This window comes from Arachis ipaensis, chromosome B04 (genome assembly GCF_000816755.2).
Source record: "Arachis ipaensis cultivar K30076 chromosome B04, Araip1.1, whole genome shotgun sequence".
In the NCBI taxonomy this organism is placed as follows: domain Eukaryota; kingdom Viridiplantae; phylum Streptophyta; class Magnoliopsida; order Fabales; family Fabaceae; genus Arachis; species Arachis ipaensis.
The window spans coordinates 38,678,544-38,689,222 of NC_029788.2; positions in this window are offsets into that span (position 1 = coordinate 38,678,544).

Genomic DNA, 10,679 nt, shown 5'->3' on the forward strand with positions numbered 1-10,679 from the left:
GGTATTTGGGGAAGAGAGTTATGAAAAGGTGTGAAGAGGAGAGAAGAAGGTAGGTGGGGATCCTGTGGGGTCCACAGATCCTGTGGGGTCCACAAATCCAGTGGGACCAAGGACTTAACATCCCTGCTCCAATTAGGCGTGTAAATCGCCCTTGCTGTGCAATCCTGGCGTTTAACGCCAGACTGCTACTTGTTTCTGGCGTTAAACGCCCAAATGTAGCCTGTTTCTGGCGTTTAAACGCCAGGTAGATGCTTGTTTCTGGCGTTAAACGCCAGACAGATGCTTGTTTCTGGCGTTTAAACGCCAGAATGCTCCTCCTCTAGGGTGTGCTGTTTTTAATGCTATTTTTTATTCTGTTTTTGATTTTTCAGTAGTTTTTGTGACTTCACATGATCATCAACCTAATAAAACACAAAATAAAAATAAAAATAAAATTAAATATAATTAAATAACATTGGGTTGCCTCCCAACAAGCGCTTCTTTATTGTCAATAGCTTGACAGTGAGCTCTCATGGAGCCTCACAGATATTCAGAGCATTGTTGGAACCTCCCAACACCAAACTTAGAGTTTGAATGTGGGGGTTCAACACCAAACTTAGAGTTTGGTTGTGGCCTTCCAACACCAAACTTAGAGTTTGACTGTGGGGGTTTTGGTTGACTCTGCAGTGAGAGAAGCTTTTCATGCTTCCTCTCCATGGTTACAGAAGGAGAACCTTGAGACTTAAACACAAGGTAGTCCTCATTCAGTTGAAGGACCAATTCTCTTCTGTCCACATCAATCACAGCTCTTGCTGTGGCTAGGAAGGGTCTTCCAAGGATGATGGATTCATCCTCATCCTTCCCAGTGTCTAGGATTATGAAATCAACAGGGATATAAAGGCCTTCAACCTTTACTGACACGTCCTCTACTTGTCCATAAGCCTGTTTTCTTGAGTTGTCTGCCATCTCTAATGAGATTCTGGCAGCTTACACCTCAAAGATCCCAAGTTTCTCCATTACAGAGAGTGGCATTAAGTTTATTCCTGACCCCAGGTCACATAGAGCCTTCTCAAAGGTCATGGTGCCTATGTTACAGGGAATTAGGAATTTACCAGGATCCTGTTTCTTTTGAGGTAATTTCTACCTATCCAATGCATTCAGTTCATTGGTGAGCAAGGAAGGTTCATCTTCCCAAGTCTCATTACCAAATAATTTGGTATTCAGCTTCATGATTGCACCAAGATACTTAGCAACTTGCTCATCAGTGACGTCTTCATTCTCTTCAGAAGAAGAATACTCATCAGAGCTCATGAAGGGCAGAAGGACGTTCAATAGAATCTCTACGGTCTCTAGATGAGCCTCAGAATCCTTTGGTTCCTCAAAGAGAAACTCCTTATTGGTCACTGAACGTCCCAAGAGGTCTTCCTCACTAGGATTCACGTCCTCCTTCTCCCTTGTAGGTTCGGCCATGATGGTCAAATCAATGGCCTTGCACTCTCTCTTTGGATTTTCTTCTGTATTACTTGGGAGAGTACTAGGAGGAGTTTCAGTGACCTTTTTACTCAGCTGGCCCACTTGTGCCTCCAAATTTCTAATGGAGGGCCTTGTTTCATTCATGAAACTTAAAGTGGCCTTAGATAGATCAGAGACTATATTTGCTAAGCTAGATGGATTCTGCTCAGAATTCTCTGTCTGTTGCTGAGTGGATAATGGAAAAGGCTTGCTATTGCTAAACCTGTTTCTTCCACCATTATTAAAGCCTTGTTAAGGCTTTTGTTGATCCTTCCATGAGAAATTTGGATGATTTCTCCATGAGGGATTATAGGTGTTTCCATAGGATTCACCCATGTAATTCACCTCTGCTATTGCAGGGTTCTCAAGATCATAAGCTTCTTCTTCAGAAGATGGCTCTATAGTACTGTTGGATGATTCCTTCAATCCATTCAGACTCTGAGAGATCATATTGACTCGCTGAGTCAATATTTTGTTCTAACCCAATATGGCATTCAGAGTATCAATTTCAAGAACTCCCTTCCTCTGAGGCGTCCCATTACTCACAGGATTCCTTTTAGAAGTGTACATGAACTGGTTATTTACAACCATGTCAATGAGTTCCTAAGCTTCTGCAGGCGTTTTCTTTAGGTGAATGGATCCACCTGTAGAATGGTCCAGTGACATCTTTGATAGCTCAGACAGACCATCATAGAATATATCCAGGATGGTCCATTCTGAAAGCATGTCAGAAGGACACTTTTTGGTCAGTTCCTTGTATCTCTCCCAAGCTTCATAGAGGGATTCACCTTCTTTCTGTTTGAAGGTTTGAACATCCACTCTAAGCTTACTAAGCTTTTGAGGAGGAAAGAACTTGGCTAAGAAAGCTGTGACCAGCTTATCCCAAGAGTTCAGGCTATCTTTAGGTTGAGAATCCAACCATATTCTAGCTCTGTCTCTTATATCAAACGGGAAAAGCATAAGCCTGTACACCTCGGGATCAACCCCATTGGTCTTAACAGTGTCACAGATCTGCAAGAATTCAGTTAAGAACTGAAAAGGATCTTCTGATGGAAGTCCATGAAACTTGCAGTTCTGTTGCATCAGAGAAACTAATTGAGGCTTTAGCTCAAAATTGTTTGCTCCAATGGCAGAGATTGAGATGCTTCTTCCATGTAAATTGGAATTTGGTGCAGTAAAGTCACCAAGCATCTTTCTTGCATTGTTATTATTTTCGGCCATGTCGCCTTCTTTTTCGAAAATTTCTGTCAGATTTTCTCCAGAGAGTTGTGCTTTAGCTTCCCTTAGCTTCCTCTTTAGAGTCCTTTCAGGTTCAGGATCAACCTCAACAAGAATGTTCTTATCCTTGTTCCTGCTCATATGAAAAAGAAGAAAACGGAAAATAATAGGGATCCTCTTTGCCACAGTAGAGAGGTTCCTTTATGTGAGTAGAAGAGAAGAATAAAAGAAGGGAAACAGAAAAACTCGAACACAGAGAGGAAGATGGTGTTCGAATTTTGGGTGGAAGAGAAGTGTTAGTAGATGAATAATTAAATAGAAGGAGATGAGAGATGAGAGAATTCGAAAATTAAATAAAATAAAAAAATATTTTTTTGTTTTTAATTTAAAATCAAAGTTATAATTCGAAAATTAAAAAGAAAAATGCAATTAAATTAAATTAAAGTTTAAAACAATTAGTTAATTAAAAAAGAATTTTTAAAAAGAGGATGGTGATTTTCGAAAATTAGAGAGAGAGAGTTAGTTAGGTAGTTTTGAAAAAAGATAAGAATCAAACAAAAAGTTAAGTGGTTAATTGAAAAAGATTTGAAACTCAAATTTTGAAAAGATAAGAAGTTAGAAAAGATTTTGAAATTAATTTTGAAAAAGATTTGAAAAAGAAATTTAAAAAGATTTGATTTTGAAAATTAAAGTTGATTACTTGACTAACAAGAAACAAAAAGATAGGATTTAAAATTTAAAGATTGAACCTTTCTTAATAGGCAATTAACAAACTTTAGGATTTTTGAATCAATCATATTAATTGTTAGTAAAGATTTTGAAATTATGAAATAAAATAAGAAAAAGATTTTAAAAATAAATTTGAAATTTTTCGAAAATTATGAAAGAAAAATGAAAAAAATTTGAAAAAGATAGAATTTTTTTTAAATTAAAAATTTGATTTGACTCATAAGAAACAACTAAATTTTTAAAACTTTTGACTAGATCAAATCAAATTTTCGAAAATTATGAGTGAAATAAGGGAAAGATATTTTTTGATTTTTGAATTTTTAATGAAGAAAGAGAAAAATAACAAAAAGACTCCAAACATGAAAATCATGAATCAAAACACACAATGCATGCAAGAACACTATGAATGTCAAGATGAACACCAAGAACACTTTGAATGTCAAGATGAACACCAAGAACTTATTTTTACAAATATTTAAGAAAAGAAAAACATGCAAGACACTAAACTTAAAAATTTTTAATGTTGAGACACTAACAAATTGAAAATGCATATGAGAAACAAGAAAAATGCACAACAAGAAAATGCAAAGATCAAACAAGAAGACTTGTCAAGAACAACTTGAAGATCATGAAGAACACATGCATGAGTTTTCAAAAAATGCACAAATTTTAAAAACATGAAACTAACACCAAACTTATGACTTGACACTAGATTCAAGCAAGAAACATCAAATTATTTTTGGTTTTATGATTTTATTAAGTTTTTTGGATATTTTTCGAAAATTAATTGGAAAAATAAGGATTTCAAAATTTTTAATAGGAATTCCAGGAATCTTGCAATGTTAGTCTAAAGCTCCAGTCCAGGAATTAAACATGGCTCACTAGCCAGCCAAGCTTTCAGTGAAAGCTCCGGTCCAAAACACTAGACATGGCCAATGGCCAGCCAAGCTTTAGAATACAAATCAGGCATACAACAGCTGATACTTCATCCAACTTCATTCTATGCTGATAGGTGGAAGCCCCAATCCAAATGAATTAGACATGGCTTTACAGCCAGCCAGGCTTCAACATGCTTCATGAAACACTAGAATTCATTCTTAAAAATTCTGAAGAAAAAATATATTTTTGAAAATATTTTTTTTTGAAAAAATTTTTCGAAAATAAATACAAAAAGAGTTAAAATTAAAATAAAATTACCTAATCTGAGCAACAAGATGAACCGTCAGTTGTCCAAACTCGAACAATCCCCGGCAACGGCGCCAAAAACTTGGTGCACGAAATTATAATCATCAACAATGGCGCCAAAGACTTAGTGCTCTCAAACGTGAATCAGACTTTGTCACAACTTCGCATAACTAACCAACAAGTGCACTGGGTCGTCCAAGTAATAAACCTTACGTGAGTAAGGGTCGATCCCACGGAGATTGTCGGCTTGAAGCAAGCTATGGTCACCTTGTAAATCTCAGTCAGGCGAATTCAAATGGTTATAGAGAATTTATAATTAAAACATAATTAAAATATAAACTAGGATAGAGATACTTATGTAATTCATTGGTGAGAATTTCAAATAAGCGTATAGAGATGCTTTCGTTCCTCCTGAACCTCTTCTTTCCTACTGTCTTCATCCAATCATTCCTACTCCTTTCCATGGCAAACTGTATGTTGAGCATCACCGTTGTCAATGGCTACATCCCGTCCTCTCTGTGAAAATGGTCCAATGCGCTGTCACTGCATGACTAATCATCTATTGGTTCTCGATCATACTGGAATAGGATTTACTATCCTTTTGCGTCTGTCACTACGCCCAGCACTCGCGAGTTTGAAGCTCGTCACAGTCATCCCTTCCCAGATCCTACTCGGAATACCACAGACAAGGTTTAGACTTTTCGGATCTCAGGAATGGCCATCCATGGGTTCTAACTTATACCACGAAGACTCTAATATCTCGGACTCGGTCCCCTGTATTAGATATCTAAGAGATACTTATTCTGTCTCGTCTTCATGTAGAACGGAAGTAGTTGTCAGGCACGCGTTCATAGGTGAGAATGGTGATGAGCGTCACATAATCATCACATTTATCATGTTCTTGGGTGCGAATGAATATATTAGAATAGGAATAAGCTTGAATTGAATAGAAAAACAGTAGTACTTTGCATTAATACTCAAGGAACAGCAGAGCTCCACACCTTAATCTATGGCGTGTAGAGACTCTACCGTTGAAAATACATAAGAACAAAGTCTAGGCATGGCCAAATAGCCAGCCCCCAAAACGTGATGAAAGGATCAAAAGACAATCCAAAGATGTATCCGAAGATGTAAATACAATAGTAAAAAGTTCTATTTATACTAAACTAGTTACTAGGGTTTACAGAAATAAGTAAATGATGCAGAAATCCACTTCTGGGGCCCACTTGGTGTGTGCTTGGGCTGAGCATTGAAGCTTTCACGTGGAGAGGTCTTTCTTGGAGTTAAACTCCAGTTTGTAACCTGTTTCTAGCGTTTGACTCCAGAATAGGGCAGGGAGCTGGCGTTGAACGCCAGTTTGCATCGTCTAAACTCGAGCAAAGTATGGACTATTATATATTGCTGGAAAGCCCTGGATGTCTATTTTCCAACGCAATTAAGAGCGCACCATTTGGAGTTCTGTGGCTCCAGAAAATCCACTTTGAGTGCAGGGAGGTCAGAATCCAACAGCATCTGCAGTCCTTCTTCAGCCTCTGAATCTGATTTTTGCTCAAGTCCCTCAATTTCAGCTAGAAAGTACCTGAAATCACAGAAAAACACACAAACTCATATTAAAGTCCAGAAATGTGATTTTTATTTAAAAACTAGTAAAAATATACTAAAAACTAACTAAATCATGCTAAAAACTATATAAAAACAATGCCAAAAAGCGTATAAATTATCCGCTCATCAATGCCCTATAGATAAAAATTCTTGAAAAATATCATGATTTTGACTAAGCTTAATATATACATATGCAATGCAACCAAAAATCCTAGAAGACCTAAAAATGAAATGCAAAAGTGTTGGGATTAGAAACTTGTCACCCAAAAATGCCGAGCGGTCGGACGACCTCCCCACACTTCAAAGTTTGCACCGTCCTCGGTGCACTACATGAGCAAGGGGGTACGGCGACTTTCCGAGTTGCCACCTTCATCTGGTAGGTCAACCGGTTGCTGCGTGTTCTTTCTCCCGCTTCCATTTTTGCTTATGGTGCATCGATCATGAAAAACAAAATAAACACCGTAAGATGAGAAAATACAAAAGCAAGGAAGCGTGAATTGTTGGAATGAGGTAAGAACCACTAGAATGGAGTGAGTGAATTAGTGTTACATTGATGAAAAATAGGCGTGTGGGTTCTAAAATTGCGCGCGGTTTAGAACATACATACACACTAGTATAAAAAGTTATGTCACCATTGCACAAAAGGAAGCATGCACTTCACTCATTCTAGTGTGCTTGAGATACTTTAAAGGACTTGTAGGTTAGGGCAACCAAACAAGTAGTGAAGAAGCATAAAAGCATTCAAGCAATTAATCAAGCAATTGTGAAATTGGATAATGCATGGACATTGATTGATGTGTAGGTAGACTTAGTGAACAAAATGGTATATGAAACTCACACAACAATCAATGACACATATTGAAGTTGTTGCAACACCTAAGTGACATAGAGGTGAAACACATGGATGCTATGGAACTTAGGAAAAAGAAGATAGAAGTGAAAATCAATCACATAGTAAGCATGGTCCACAAAGCTTTACAAAGCTCAAAAATATGTCACTAGGTAAGCTTTCGATCCAACTTCATAACTCTACAATCTCAATGCATGAAATAAGTTATGTGAATAAGGGTAAACCATAAACAAGCATCACCTAAAAAAAATATGCAATGATAATATACAATTACCTAGCAATGGGTGATGAATGCATGGTGGCCAAAACATGCAATTCAAAGAGGTTAGATGCATGAAGGCAATGTAACAAGTACTTGGTATTCAAAAGTGTTAAACATGAAAAATTCCAAACCAAGTAACCAAATACAACCTCAATAAAGAGATCCAACAACTACAATTAACAACAATGATGTTAAACTAACATCCTATCAATAAGCAGCAGCAGTAAGCAGTAAACAAGATTAGTAATCCGACACTTATAATGGAAAACAAAAGTTAAACGAAAATTAAATTAACTAAAAGAAATGGTGTTACATGATATTTGGTAGTGTTGGATGATGTTTTAAGGGTGGAAAGAAAATAAGAGAGGAGAGAAGAAGGAAAGAAATGGAAAGAAGAGAAGAAAGGAAGATGGTTGATGCAGGACAGCCCACGCGTGCGCGTCATTGGCACGTGCGCGTGGAATGGTGAAATGGAAGCGACGCGTACGTGTCAGGCACGCGTTCGCATCGATGGCTTATTTCGAGAGCGACGCGTACGCGTGCATAGCTTTGCGCGAGAGGCACAAAACACGCACAGTGCAGGCACAACTCTCGAAAAAATGGCTGGGAATTGGAAAATTTCAATCCACACGTACGTGTACATGACGCGTGCGCGTGGATGGCCGAAATTGCTTGATTCACGCGCACGCGTGCACGTGGATGGTGCTCTATTTTTTTTTTTTCAAAATTTTTTTATGTTTTTGCACCAAACCAAGTATTCCAAACCTCCAAACAACTACCAAAACATCATAAAACCTTATTTAACACACTAAACTACCAAACAAACTTAACAAATCAATCAAAACATGAAATTAAACCTATTTTACCAACATGTACAAAAGAGAAAAATGAAAGGATGTTACCATGGTGGGGTGTCTCCCACCTAGCACTTTTGTTTATTGTCCTTAAGTTGGACTTATGGGGAGCTCTTCATCAAGGTGGCTTGTGCTTGAATCCATCCTTGAACATCCACCAATGCTTGGACTTCCATTGTGCTTCATCATTCAAAGTTAATAACTCCAAGCCTTGATGGAGTTCTTCGCAAACCATAGGCTCCCAAAGTTGATCTTTCTTGTGCGATCCGGGATCCCACACTTTGTTTTCACACCTGTCTTTGAGTTGATCATGGTGATCTCCTCCGGGTGGCAAGAGAGATGAATTCTCATGGAAGCACCAAACTATCCTCCTAGACCCATCCAATTGAGCACTAGTCCAACCTTTGCTCCTTGAAGCTTCAACCATAATGAGACTAGACTTACAACGCTAACCACTAAATATCCTCCTCTTACGCTTAATTCCACAAAGCGCCCTAAGTTGGCCATCCGTCTCTAGCAAACCATATTCAAGTAGGATAATAAAGCTAAGAGTTAGAAGTTTTACCCACTCAAATGAAGGATTACATGACAACCTAGGTGGAGGAGTTCCCAATGATCTTGACAAGGCGCGCTCTACTCCCGTCCATCCCCTCCTAGAGGCTTCCACCACTTGGCAAGGTTCTTCAAGTTCAAGTTCTTCTTCACTAATGTCCTCTAGCTCTTCCCCATCACTCAAATCATAAATAGGAGGTTGAGTAAAATCTACCTCATCATCAATTCCAAGTATAGTGGGGAAGGATTCCTAAAACTCAAAAGGATCATATGTTGATGCGAAATCATCATAAATATGAGGGCCTATTGATTGGAACACTTCTTTTAATTCTTTAATCACATAGTGTCTTGGAGGTTGTGCACTCTCCTCCTCAACATTAACTTTAAACTCCATGGAAGAAGGCTCTTCAATTTGTGACTCCTCTGTATACTCAACATATCCTAAGGTTCCAACCACTACTTCCTTTGGTGCAATCATCTCTACCTTCTCCTCTTGTTGCACTTCTTGCTTTAACTCTTCTTCTCCACCTTGAAGCTCCAATTCCACTCCCTTACTAAGCTCCTTGGGTGCTTCTCCACATTCAACAATGGGAGTGCCTTGATCGCATAGGCTTAGGCGGGATGAGACTATGTTGCCAATGGCTTCTACCCTGATAGCCATTTTTTCTCTTAACTCCTCAAACTTCTTTTCATCCTCCTCTTGTCGCCTTAAGATATAAGATTCAATATCTCTTAAGTCTAGTGTGAGGGATTCATCGGGAGGTGGTGGTGGAAGAGAGAGTTCATTGTTTGAGGGAAGGTTGTTGTAATTGGAAGGTGGTTCATGTTGGTGAAATTCTTGAGGTGGTGTGTATGGAATTTGTGGCTCTTGGGAGTATTGGTGTTGGAATGGTGGTGGCTCTAGATATGGTTGATATGGTAGTTGGTATGGTGGATGCGGGTTGGGATCATATGGAGGTGGATGGTGGTAGAAGGCTTGTGAGTGTGGTGGAGGGCTATGTTGAGGAGAGGGTTCATATGCATGTGGTGGTTGTGGTTGACAATCACAATAAGGGTCATCACACACATTGGATTGGTATGCGTTAGGATTAGGATTATACCCATAAGAGTTCGGAGGAGGTTGTTGCCAAGAAGGTTGTCCATAAGCTTGGGGCTCCTCCCATCTTTGATTTCAAATCCTTAATGCACATCCTCATTGAAGCTTCCATTTCCTACAACATAGTTTGAACCAAACTCATAGCCAAAAGGATGAGAATTCATCATGTCAAGAGAAAATAAAAACAAATATTAATAAGAAACAAAGAGAGCAAAATCCTACAACTAGCAAAAATCAACAAACAAACCAAAAATAAAGCTATTCACAATATATACAATAGCCAATAACATAGCACCATTGTAATTACCCGGCAACGGCGCCATTTTGATGAACGAGATTTGTTGTGATGGTCTAGAATTTCTCTCATAAAAACAAGAACTTCGTTGTAAGCATAGCTCCAAACCAACAAACAATTCTCACATAAAAAATTTGAGTTGTCACAAGTAACAAATCCCAAATAAGAATTAACCGAAGTATTTAGACTCCGGGTCATCTCACGAAGAATCGCAATGAAGTGTATGCTTATTGGCTATGAAGGAACAAGGGGGTTTGATTTATAAGGGGTGGAAAATAAATGGCAAGAAAAGAAAATCAAGCAAGCAATTAAAGAAAGCAAAATAAAGAAAAGCAATTAATAAAAAGAGACCTTCATGGCAAGAATTGAGATCATAGGCCTTCCATCCTAGTCACTAATAACAATAATTAACAAGAATTTATCTTATTTCGTCATCTCCAATGTTGGAAGAAGGTGTAGGTTATCTTCCATGAGAGAAAGTCTAACAAGACTAGCTAATCTCAATCCAATTGTCCTAATCAACTAACTAATTGGATTAGCAAGAG